This window comes from Cygnus olor, chromosome 2 (assembly GCF_009769625.2).
Source record: "Cygnus olor isolate bCygOlo1 chromosome 2, bCygOlo1.pri.v2, whole genome shotgun sequence".
Taxonomy (NCBI): Eukaryota; Metazoa; Chordata; class Aves; order Anseriformes; family Anatidae; genus Cygnus; species Cygnus olor.
In genome coordinates, this window is record NC_049170.1 from 132,799,555 (window position 1) to 132,813,507 (window position 13,953).

Genomic DNA, 13,953 nt, shown 5'->3' on the forward strand with positions numbered 1-13,953 from the left:
TCAGATTAGAATACAGATAGAGATCATGTGATATTAAAAAAAATGACATTACAAAAGGAATATTATTATGGTAATTTTTGACTTTCTAAATTTGGGACTGGACAGCAAAATACTTGTATGAATATGCAGAACCCACTTAATCCTGTATGTAACAAATGCCAGATTTCTTTATCAGTTAATCATGATGGGATAATGTTCTATGCAATTACAGTGAGTAAATGTGCTTGTCATTTAAATTAATCTTGCATGGATTATTGCAATTTGCTTCCATTCAAATTACAAAGAAGAACAAATGAAAACGCATCTTCAAAGATTTTAATATCAAAAAGGCAAGATTTCAGTATTTGTGTCAGGACAAGTTAACTGAATGGAAACGTCCATGCACTTAAATGAGGAAAAGACTTGCTATTCCGTAATCAAAAATGCTTAGCAAGAGCATAGCCAGCAGGTTGAGAGGAGTGGTAGCATCCTTCTCTTCAGCAGCTGTGAGGCTGCTTCTGGAGTACTGGGTCCAGTTTTTGACTCCCAGATAAAGAGATGACATCAACAGAGTGTTCTAAGTCCAACGGAAGGTCAGTTCAGGGGGCTGGAGCACAACATGTTGCATCCTGATGCTGAGAGCTGGGTTGTTACAACTTGAGAAGGTTGAGGAGACACCTTACAACAATCTGGAGGAAAGGGGAGAAAAGTTAGACACATCCCAAAAATGCACAGGGAGAAGATGAGAAGTGGCAAAATCTGGAACATGGAGAATTTTTAGATATAATGTGAAAAGAAAAAAAAAAAAAAAAAAGCAGAAAGGTGGTCAAATATTTACATCTATAAACCAAAGAGGCAGTGGCATCTCAGTTTGGAGATGCTCAGACCTTGACTGCACATGTTGTTGAGCAACATGCTCTAACTGGACCTGCTGGGAGCAGGAGGTTCCTGCTCCTGCTCCTTCACTGAAGGTGTCAACTCCATCAATTGTTCTTAGGCATGAAAGCAAAACGGTGCCACACTAATTTATTCTATTGACTTAAAGTTATGAAGAGAGAAGAATTACAAGAAGTGGAGGAGGCCTCACGAAAAGTCTAGGGAGAGTAGGGGACCGGATTGCTGGAAGATTTCAGCATTTTCAGAATTCATGGTAGGCTGCAGAAGAGTGGTGATGGAAGATGGAAGAGGAGAAAGAGAAGAGCCTCTGAACAAATAAGCATTGCAGAGCAGCTAAGCAATGGCAATTTTTTGCAAGTGAAAGCAAATAAACTGCCTTCCATGAGGTGAGAGCTTGCACACGTTTGGGCTAATAATTAATATCAGCTACTCTATATTAACCATTTACATACAGGCTTTTACTCCTTGACACAGTAATTTGCTTGCTTCCATTTGTTACCAAAAAGAGGCAAGCTATGTAACCATTGCTGCACAAAAGCCTGTCCACTGGAACTGGCTTGCAGGAACATTTTCATGAAGCCTCCAGTTCTGGGCTCCAGCACTGACTCACTGCATGTTCAGCAGCAGACATTGCAGGACCTATCGTGGAGGTGAGTAACCAAATGCAGGTGTTAGGAATTAGAAAAAGGAGAGTCTACTGTCTCTCTATTCCTTAAACTGAGCACCATCAAAAGGCTCTGAACCCCCAAAGTGAGGCTCGTGACACAAAGCAGAACAATAGGTTTTGTTTGCTTGTTTGTGTTTTAATAGACAAAATTCAGGTATACTAAAGGCAGAGTAGAAACGTGAGTATCTCAAACAGTCTGTTAGGAAGATACTCCCTTCAGGCTTTCTCTGAGCCAGGAAATGTCTGTATGATATGCTAGGCTGCAAAAAATACCACACAGTCCTGTGTGAGTCCCTTTGTAGCCTCTTTCCTCTGAAGTCCGGCCGTGCCTCTCCTCATCGCTCCCCACAGGACTGCACTGGTATGGCTTCCTGGGTGCTGTGGGCCTCTTGGCAGAGCTGCTTCCTTTGACGTGACCCACTTGGTCTCAGGGAAAGCGTTATTTCCAGAGGCAATGTGAAGCAGCCAGAGCAAGTAAAACGGGCAGTCTGGAGAAGATCCAGCTATGGATATGGTACCCAAAAGAAGTAACTGAATACTTTATGTACCTCTCAATACATATATACAAGAGAATGGGTTTTCAGCATTGGTACAGTATTAACTTTGTACCCTATTTTCTATCTTACCAAAGCCTGTTTTTCTGAGTGTAGCTCTCCCACAACCAGTATACCATTAACAAAAGGGCAAAATATTGCCGTATTTTCTTTAATTACACAATGTGCTTCCTTATCATCATTATTTAGAACTCCTTTCAAGTTTCTTGCTAGACTTTCTAATGTTCAGTTTTCATAGCCCACATGGTGGAGCCAGTTCCCCAACATTCACAGTGTCTGATACTGCTTGTAAATAACAGGAGGCCTGAGCTACAATGTGGTCTAGATTTCCTCTGGTCCATCAGGAGTAATGAAATAAGCATTGAAACAAAGGTATTGAACAAAAAAGGTCCAAGCATCCTAAAATTTTCTGGGGAATGTAGGATCATCATACCATCTACCTTCATCAGTGAAATTATACTTTTGTCTACAACAGTCACTCTTCCTCCATCTAGCCAAAGTGGGGCTCATTTCATGCAATGATGGTGGTGGTATATTCATGTAAAAACAGCTGATCATCTGAACATAACCGATGTGTTAATAACGGGTAGAACGTGGGGTAAGAGCATGCTATACAGTAATAGATACCATACACCCATGGCTGAGTTAAATTCCACATCCGATATTTTGATCTTTACTTCCTGCGTAGGCCAGTCCTCATTTCTGTCATTCCTGCCACTAGCATGTCCCCCATACAGTGTCCAAGGAGCTGGTCATTCTCAAAGCCTCACATGCAGCACCTGGAGGACTCCCAAAATAACAGAGATACAGGCTGCTTTCTCCTCACCTAACTTCCCACTAAACACACCCTGACCCTGGACATGCCCCCTCAGGCAGAGAGGGGTACGTATGTGTTTATGTCTAACAAGGAGATGAATTCTTGGGCTATATGCTGCCTCTGGTTTACTCTGCGGTTTGATTACTTTGGATACAGAGGGCCACAGACCAAACCCTTCGCTGAGCGGTGCTTGCAGTTGAGTATCCTTTACCCCTATTGATTTCAAATAATTACAGAGAGTACCAACCTTTATAATGAGTTCTCTCATCCATAATTTCCATATACCAAAGGTGAGCCAACAACACCAACAACTTCGCATTAGGCTGATGGTTGGTTGCATTAGTCAGTCGCCTGCAGAACAAAAGAGAAGTGATCCTTCCACTCTGCTCGGTGTTGGTGCGGCCCCACCTGTAGTACTGTGCCCAGTCCTGGGCCCTCCCGTACAACAGGGACATGGATGTGCCAGAGAGTCCAAGGAAGGGTCACCAAGGTGGTGAAGGGCCTGGAGCACCTCTCCTGTGAGGAGAGGCTGAGAGACTGTTCAGCCTGGAGAAGGGTTGGCTCAGGGGGAATCTCATCAATGTCCATAAATACCTGAAAGGAGGGTGCAGGGCAGAGCCATGCTCTTCTCAGTGGTGCCCAGTGACAGAACAAGAGGCCATGGGCACACACTGGAACACAGGAGGCTCCTTCTGAACACCAGGAAGCACTTTTTCAATGTGAAGGTGACTGGGGTGCCCACAGGTTGTGGAGTTTCCCTTGGAGATCTTCAAAAGCTGCCTGGACACGGTTCTGGGCAACCTGCTCCAGGTGTCCCTGCTTGAGCAGGGGGTTGGACCAGATGGCCTCCAGAGGGCCCTTCCAAACTCAGCTTTTGATTCTGTGTGATTCTGATGGCGGAATAAGAGCTAGAAGAACAACAGACAAATTCATCACAGTGCCCATGTTGCTTCTGTGTCCTGTTGGTGACTGTAAGGCTGGCCGCCTATATCCAGAAAAGGGTGTTCATTTCAGAAATTTTACTTCAGGATTTTAAACTTCTGGTGTCATGACACAGAAAAGGGAAAGGCATAGCATGAGAGGAAGCTTCCATGCTCAGTTCAAGGAAAAAATGACTGCTTGAGACTAAAAGAAATCTGAAAGGTAAGGCAAATGCTTCTTTCCATTGTACAAGTTTTATGTTTGTTTAGAAGGGAAGCAAATGGCTGCAGTCCTTGCAAAGAATTTTGTACGTGATTAGTTGCTAAGAATTGCACAATCCAAGGAAATAAAGGAGAAAAGATAGCACTAGGATCTCCCAGAAGGGAGTTACTGTGGACAGCTTTATGGCAAAGTGTGCTAAGATGAAGGTGTTCAATTTGACTCAGAATGGTTTTCCTTACCTTGACAAGTGTGTAATCAGTACTTGATGACTGGAATCTCAGTCCAGCACTATTCAGACCTGTAAATCAGACCTGTATTGCTGTACCACATAAAGACCATTCATAATACTAAACTCCCACCATAGTCATGTTTAAATAAACCCCAAAAGTGATCTGTCTGTTGATTCTTGGCATTCAGTGGAATGAATCCCTCCTCAGTGAAGAAACATCACAGATATTAGGCACTGAATACATTCATTTGTCAAATTATAGAGCTTAGCTTTAAAAGCCAGCTATGTTAACAGCATCCTTGAAATAATCTGATTATTATATAAAAACTATAGTGGTGTTTGAGAGAGGAGAGAAAGAGCAAGCAAGAGAGAAATAATGTATTGATATATTTGCCAGATGGGGTGTGTGAATGTAGTTCAGATCACAAACAAAAGATGTTTGGTGAAGGCGGTGAAATTCTTTGCCACTCTAGCCATTGTTGTACACCTGGTGGGGCACACAAATATTTGGCAGCCACTGTACTTTTCATTCAGCAGAGGTGTGGATAGGCCATTACACCAGCTTACCGTGGTTTCTATAGCTAGAGGTGGTTCTCCTACACACTTTTTTCTATTTTCTGGAAATGACAGAGGTGACAGAAGCAACAATATTCAGCTAATAAAAAGATCTAAGGTCTTCTAAGGGAGCTGAAATAGTTTTGTGAGAGAAGGGAATGGAGATACAGGTAATGGAGCAACTTGGAGAAACTTGAAAAGGCTAAAAAGGAGAAATGCTGCATGAGAGAGACTGTCCCAGCCTCATCCACAAGCTCACACCCCTCTCACACATCTTACATCTCCCACACTTTGCTTTCAAAGTTCCTTGCACTGTTTTGATTATTGCTGGCTGCTGTCAGACCCTCCTCCTACTTCTGAGCCATTCAGAGAGAAGATCCTAGCCCCCATCCACAGATCCTGTTTTGGATCTTGAATAGGAAATTGGTGACAGCTTGAAGGATACTCTACCTGGAGCTTCACGAAGTCTAACAGCTATTCACCTACATGACAGGGAAGACAGCTGGATGAAATTCTGAGAAGAAAAGGTGTAGGTGGGAAAAATATCAATGAGAGAAACTGAAACGTCTTTCTCTTGGTATTAAAAGCTCCTTGTAGATGGCTCATCCCATGCCACTGATTTGAAATGTAATCTACCCATTGGTTCACTTCACCATGTACTGATAGAATCATGGAGCAATTAACATCACTAATAATGTTTGTTGCTCAGCTTCATCAGTGGTACTGATCTTCATGCCAGGACCTGCAGTATGCAGGGGCCCCATGAGCAGTCTGCAGTCAACCTAATACGGCCTGCTACCTAATACGGACCAGCTACCTGTTACATGCCCTCGTTAAAGGCAACTGAATCCTGCAAACTGCAAGACAGAAGGGATTTCTCCTCCCCAGGCTGTTTGCTGCTGTTCCCATCAGGTATCCAGGCCATAATGAGGCTGGGTTACGTGCACCCATGTGCACACACACACACACATTAGACAGAGCAGCCTCTGCCAGCACCCAGAAAAACACCAACAGCACTCCCATAAACATGACCACAAGGGATTGAGCTCACTTGCTGATGTATACACAGCCTCACGCTTCATCCACATGCACACACATTTGTAGGTCCCTCAAAACCTAGACCAGGCTGTAAATTCGACCAGGCTGTAAATTCGTCCAGGCTTCCTGCCCAGCCCCAGGCTATCTTTATCCAGCTCTGACCTTGGATATTCTCAGGTGCAGCTCTCCTCCTGCTCGCTGGCTAGTCCAGCTTGATGTGCACTACTGAATCATGCACAAACCCTCCCACACAGAATAAGGAGGAAAGTCACAGTAAAGATTTTAAAATAGAGTTTAATATAAAAATAATGTTGTATTTATATTAATGAATACTCCCTACTTTGATACTTGGGCTATAAGATCCTGCATTTAAATAAATGTTGATAGCTACAGACTGGTAGCCATTTCTTTCTAAAAATCTCATATTTTGCCTGCATGTTTACATAATGCAAAGCCTCTGCATATAAGTGCTTTTTTTCTTCCATAGGCTCAGTAAAGTCCAGCTAGGATATGTAATTCCATTCTTAAAGTCCCAAAGAATCCTATCACAAGGTAAGAGGAGTTACGGATGAGAATCTCTCAATGATAAGCACTACATTAGTTGCTGATCTGAGTAATTATGAGACCAGGACTGAAGGATGCATTGCCCCGCATGTCAGTGAGAGGCTGTCTAACTAGCTCTTTCAGCCTACATATCCCTTTTCTCTCTGCACATGATGTCTCAATCATCCTGCATGGTAATGAAAATTTCTCTGCTGAATTAAAAAACAAAGACACTCCATTAAAAATTCACTTCTTTCAGAGAACAGTGATGGCTTTTTTTTTTTTCCCTTAACACTGCAGGCTTCGAGCCATTAAACACTAATTTAATAGCTCCCACGGTGTTGTGCATTGTCTGTGTAATAAATCTCTGTAGGAGAAAGAATATAATCAAGGAACAATTTTTCTTGTCAGACATCATAGAGCAATGGATGGCATCAGTGTCTGCAATATACCTAAATTTATAGCTAAACAAATGCTACTGACCCTTGAATAAACAGATCAAAGTTGATTTGTTGCCCAACAATGTGTAAGACCTATAATTGTAACAGTGATTTCATTGTCTCTGTCAGGAAAGGTAGGCAATGCAAGTTTAGAAACAATCCTTTCCATGCCTAATGTCTTAGAGCACTTTGCTAGACCTTCCACTGAAAAGTTCTGAAAAAGGCATGGAATGAGTGAAATCTAAGGCTGAAGATATGGAACGTCTTCCGTCTTTAAAGTAGTAACTGAGCTAGGACTTACATTAAAGAGGTTATGTACAGTATTAACTAAAAATGAAAAAGATTACTTACACTGGTGTCCATCATCAGACTATTTCAGTGCCACTGTAAGAAGTCTCATAAAACATTTTGAATGTTCCCAACCAGAGTTCCTATACCTTCTCCCCCTAGTGTTATTTAAAAAAACAACAACAACAACAACAACAAAAAAAACATATTTGCTATGGATTCAGTGATTATTCTCCTTACCTCAGAGCTGATGAAGAGCAAAGAGCTCATGCAGAAAATCCTGCCTGGCAGTTCTTTATAAAAGCAACTTCTCGCTAGACCCCTGTCTGTGACATTTTACTCAAGGATATGATCTGAGTTACAAAGAGTTTTGCTTTCTGTCGTTTGATATTTCAATCAATTTGAACTTTCAAGGGTTAATATTTAATAGTACAAAACAATTTAAAATGTATTATTTAAAATTAATAAAAGTGAGAATTACCAGTTAATTTTTGGAAACCTGACAAAATTTGCTGCTTGTGCTATTCTGCTGAGCTCTCTGTCATCCATGCTGGAAGCAAGGTGGGTGTTTGCTTGTCACAAGATCTGCCTAAAGGGCTAGTAATTTTTTAGATATTTCTGCTATTTTCTTGCTCTGTAATTCTCTAAATGCAGTACAAAAAGCAACACTACATTAGAGATGTCTATTGTTTTTTTCTTGTTGTATTGAAACATCTTTAATCAGGAATTGAAGTTCCGTGATTCAGAAAAGATTTGCCTGGAATAGCCTCGCAGTAGCATCTAGGCCATACTACATGTAGAACAATAAAGCTTCAAGTTAAACAGTGGATCCATTTCTTACAATAAATACTTGCATTTGTATCTCCGTATTGTATGATTGTGAGGGGTAGTTCACAATGCACTTGTTCATGTGAGTAACCTCTTCACTTGGCAATATTTACTGTGACTGAACTGTTGAATAAAAGGTATCCTCTTTTAAAGTTGTCGCCCAGATAGACATCATGAATGCACATATTTCCATGTCAGTAAGGAAACTCAATACCTTACATGGCAGAAAAAGGAGTAAGTTAATTCAGTTTATGAGCGTATAGAGAAAAAAAAGTCAGGACTGGTAAATAAGCATCATAGCAATGAATGGTTATAATCAGTCACAAGAAGAGAAGCTGCTGAACATCTCCTTGCCTCAGCTTCTGTCTCACCATCTGGTCTGTCTGCTGCATACGAAATGTCAAGCCTCAGTAGTCAGAACTGGTGGTGGAAATAAGCAAGAACATTCACATTATCTGAAATGGGGATGTGGAGTTTTGCCAAACAGCTCAGGTGGATAGGGCACCAAGGTAGTATTACCTAGAGAAAGCTTTCCCATAGACTCCTTGTCACTGGGAATCACTATATAATCCAATTATCCTGAACATTAGTGTTGGCTGGAATTTACGATCTAATTATTCCATCAGGATATGGACACTTAGTTAATGCATATAAGCAACTTTGTTATTTACAGTTACCCCATTTGGTACATTCACTGGATGGCACCCGAGGAAGGAAATTGTACGGCTTTCACCGTAACAGAAGATAAATCCAACTCCATAAACATAATTACACTGGCCACAGCCCAGAAATCCTTCTCACTCATTTTCCAAAATAATCTGTGGCTCAGCGTTATGCGTCTGGCTTCAAATCTTGCTGTGGACATGGTTCCTCCTCCTGCTTCTCTCTCTGTGTGCACTTGATAAGACCAACAGTCCTTGCTGGTTCTCTCTCTGCTTAACTTGTCCCAGGGTTGTCTCTAGTAGCAGGTTTTGTTCTAAAGTTTGCTCTCATTATTTTTTTTTCTTAAAATTTTGGGGGGTTTTTGGGGGGCCCTTCCACCATCAATCTTTTTCATTGAGATGTCTTCTTGCTTACCTGTGACTGGTCTAAGAAAGCATGCATCCCTTTGCACAGGAGATGGTCAGTGCAGGCTGCAAACTGTACAGGCTGGTAAGAAAAAATACACGTTAGATTTTTCACAGAAGCAGCCTGACCAGAGTTGCCAGACTTGTTGGAGGACTTTATGAGCTCCCGGCTCTGGGCAGAGTGTCAGGTAGACTTTTGCAGGTGAGTTCTTTCTACATGTTTCTGGGTTATCTTGCATTAGCATCTCCTTTACTGTCCTAATACTAGCTATTATGGAGAACTTCACGTGGTCCTCTGCCCACTCAGTAATATTCTTCTTGTGTATTTTTTTGGCTGTTCAGCTAGCCTGCTTTATATTAAATGAAGCAAACTTGTTGCCTCTGGCAATTACACATGGGCAATGTGTGTGTGTGAGTGCGTGCGGGCACAAAAGCAAATATTTTCCAGGGCTCTGAAAGGAATTGAAAGGTAGCAGACAAAACAATGCAGTCGACAGAAATGGCTGGATGGCATTCAAAAAGTATCCAAATGAGCTCACAATTATGTGTTGTAGCTGCACTGCATTGCAAAGTGAGTAGATGGGAACATATGCTGAAATACAGCAAGCGTTTTACCAGCGTTCCAGCCAAGACTGCCAACACATTTTGATCATTCACCTAGATGTGTTTACTTGTTTTGGTGGTTTTTTTTTGTTTTGTTTTTGTTTTTTCTAACTCCTCCACATATAAAAACCTTTACTTGAGAAGGTGACAAAATTACTGATACTAGCAAACTTTGCATTTTTTTTCTTGTTCTAGTATACAATTCTGTTCATGAGGGCTTTTAAATAAGGTATGTGGTAGAGTGGAGAAAGCTATAGCAGCTAGGCAATTCTGTAGATTAGTACCAATAAAAATAGAATAATTGCTGGCCAAAAGATATTTTATAAGCCATCTACTCTTAGTCTGCCAGTATCAGATTCTGCTCTTTGACAATAGAAACTGTGGGAAAACAGGGAAATTGTGACATATTAGCAACCTAATTTCACTCAGTATGCTGCTCTTTTTATTTTGGTAGACAAAGATCTGGCTGTTAATAGGTTTCCATTCATGCCTACCATGTTTTCCATAACCTGGCAAAAATTCCAGTGAAGTAGAAGGCATATGACAAACTGGCTTCTTGGCTGTGACATGTCACACCAACTATGGCATGCTCAATGAAAAGTACAACGTGAACATCTCACACATGCCAGTCTGCTGCAAAACAATATGGTGCTTTCTGCAGCTTCTGTTTTGTTGCGTTATTTGCCACAAATTCATAACTAAAATGGGAGCTATGCTATATTAATATTTGTACTAGGCACAAAACAGTCATTATGAAACTGTTCTGCAATACGCTGCAATCCTTCTGCATGAAGGCACTGATGTGGAACAACTGAAGCAGGCATATCTTACTTAGCCTGCTCTATGGGCTGAATAACACCAGCTTCTCCTTGCATGTCACCTTTTCCAGCCACTAACCATCTTACTAGCACTCCATGGGACTCAAAACACTTTGTCAATGTCTTTCTTGTGCTACTGGGCTCAAAGCTGGCCTCCAGAAGCAGTTGCGCAAGTGTTGAAGAGAGGGAAATTATCACTTCCCTCCCCAGGATGTCCTGGTGCCTGAGCTTGCTCCTGCCCAGGACAGGACCTTGCACTGCCTTGGTTGAACTTCACAAGGTTCCCATGGGCCCAGTTGTCTGGGTGCCTCTGGAGAGCAGCATCTCATTTCATCCCTGAACTTGCTGAGGGTGTATTCTGTGCCACTGGTCAGGTCATTACAGTTTTGCCATTAAGTAAAATAAATGTCACACAGGGACACTAGTAGATACTCTACTGCAGCAAGCCTTGTTCATAGTATCTCAATAAATAGCTACCTTAATTTCATTTGAATTATCATCATCTCTTTCATTTGCCTCTTTCATTTTGATCATAGATTTACAAGACTTTAAGGAGGGAGACTATATACTGGAGGATTGCTGCAGTGCATTTCGGCTTTTACTGGGCATATTTATTGACCTTGCCATTGCCTCTTTTCACTTCTGCACTCACAGACATTGTGTTCTGCCTTTCTTTTCTCCTTTCTGTTTTATGCACTCCTGGCAACCAGGCTATCTTCTGTCAAGTAAATAATCCTTATGCCACAAGTCTTTTTCCATCTTTTTCTTCACTGCTGCCCCTTCACATTCAGCCCCCTTTCTTACTTCTTCCTGCTTGTCCCAGGAATTCATATCAGCCTCTGCTATTCTTTTCCCATACTCAGCTCCCATTCTCCTTATGGCCTAAGCTATTCTCTCTGCCACTCAAGAGAGGTTTCACATCTCTCTTCTTCTCTTTCTTTTTTTATTTTTTCTTCCTGCCCAGCCAATAAATCAGTGAATGATTTACCTTTAAATATGCCTAATTGGGAAGATGAATAAGGAAAGAATTCAGTTTATAGCTGGGCAGTGCTGTATTAACTGGTGTGACCAGCTGGCTGTTTATTTGATCTGCAGAAAACTGCAGAGGTATTTTAGCTGCTAGAGTGCTATGGTACTGCCCATTCTGTAGATATCACATTACTTCCAAGCAGACAGACAGAGAATGTCATCAAGATGATGTCACAACGCTTAGCCAACTCAGTTATGTGATGTTGATCTCCACACAGTTTAGAAATATGCTGCAATTCTGAAGATAAGTCTTTATAAACCAGTTTTAGGCAGGCTTGTATATATAAAGTTGTGTGTACTAATACATATCCCTTTTGTTAGCACATCTCCCTCATATTTTTACTCTCCTGGATATGTGCATTTTCCAGATTTACTGAATAACATGCCTACTGTGCAAATACCTGTAGCAGTGTAGCTTACCGGCAGCAGTTCAGCAAGGAAGCTTTCCTAGTAGCTAATAATACTGGGATTTTATCCCCTTCAGATGCTTTCCATGTACAGATATGAGACTAAGATGACGATTTCAGACTGTATCTTTTTGAAAAGCAGTGCTTCATTCACTCCCTTAAAAGAATGTGCCATTGCCATCAGCAATATTTTCAACTGGTTTTGACATTAAAATATGAAATTCATATGGTATCCCCTCTACATATATTTTACCATAAAAACACAGCTATGCTGAGCTATAATCATGACATGACAGATTGGAAAATATTTTCTACTTAATACTTCTTAAGTTAGTTTTCTGGGTGTGATCAGCTGATTTCCAAGTTTTGTTTTGTTTTGTTTTGGTTTGGTTTGGTTTGTTTTTTTTTGGGGGGGGGAACGGGAGGAACTATATTCAATAAAGGTGGAGGATCTAAAGAATTTGTGCATGTTCCTTTCTTCAAGTAACTGCTTTGCCAGTGTTTTTCAGAAAGAGCTGGTAGCCATTCTTCTGAAGTAGGAATTCTTTGCACCCTTTTGGTGAACCCCAACTGATACAAAGTACCTACAGATCTCAATATGTCTCTGCTTAAGTTGTTATGTATACTTACCACCAAACTTCACATTTAAAGTTTCTGGATGTGATCTGTGAAGGTACTGTGAAATACCTGCTGGGAAATACCTGCTTACAATTCAGAGACCATAGATAGGTTGGTTCCCAGAGGTCTCGTATCTATACATTCTGCTCTTCACTCCATTTTGTAAATTTTATTATAAATTTATTCTGGGAGTAAAAGAGAAGTGAATGGGTGGGTTACTGTGCTCATTCTCTTGCAGAAGCACTGCTCTATAAACGTAGGTATAACGCCAAAGAAGTAAGTATGGCCTCAGTAGACATAGCCTTTTGACAAAGGCTCAGTACTTGGGAGCAATGCTCTTCCATTACCTTGTTCTCCCTCATACAAATAAGATAGGAATGGGGAAGAAGAGTGAAGAGAAAAGGAAGGAAATACTGGCTGGAAAAGAAAAATGCTTGAATTAAAAATGCAATATATATCAGTGTTTATATGAATAAGCCAAATTTGGGGTTGTGGTATAAGTGGTAGGTAGCATGTGATGAAAGAGAGTCTGATCTTGTAATTGCTGTTAATCTGCCTCATAATGGAAGAAGGAATTTCTCTGATTTAATAGTGGACTTTCTCAATCACTCTTTATTTTTGTTTCTTCACTTAGTTTTGAAAAGAAAGCATGCAAGGAACAAGATTCTTTGGATGAAAGTCCTGTAATAAACTAACTCAGCAGGAGCTGATTCTTCCTAGACCTCATAACAGGGATTACAAAAATACCACAGACGTATCCCACCCTCCACTTTTTTATTATTACAGAAAAAAGAGACTGGCAATGTTACACATTAAAAAACCTTTTCACTTGCTATATAATTTGACCCTCTAATGTGGCTACGTAGAGCTATAGCTTAATAGCTTCTTTCTCATGTTCTCAGCACAATGTCAGCTTGGGAAATTTCAGCAGCTGGAAATGAAAGCATCTGAGTTGCTGAGATTCTGTGAAATGTGAATAACTTGGAAGAATAGATGCATATTTATAATGAAAGCAAAATTTGCACACACTGATTTAATGAATTTTGGAAATGCATAAATCTAGATCCAGGTATGAAGACACATTTATGCTAATGAGAAATATAGCAATTCTTAGGCTGATATTTTGAATATACTTAGCTTTTTATTAAAACTGTTTTGTGTATGCCTTGGACCCAAATTCAGAATAAGCTTCTAATAATTTCTTCATTTATCCTAACAAACCCTAGTTTTAATCATGATTATTATTACATGGAAAGATATCTAGCTGAAGTCTAAAGTCCAAACAACATATGTATAAGAAGCAACTGACCAGCTTAAATCTCTTGGCCAGCTATGTGCCTTTGTCTCTCTGAACTGGAATTATTCTTCTACTTGTTCAAACTGAGACTACGCACTCCTGAGTTAATGATTTTCTGTCTTATGCATATGTAAGG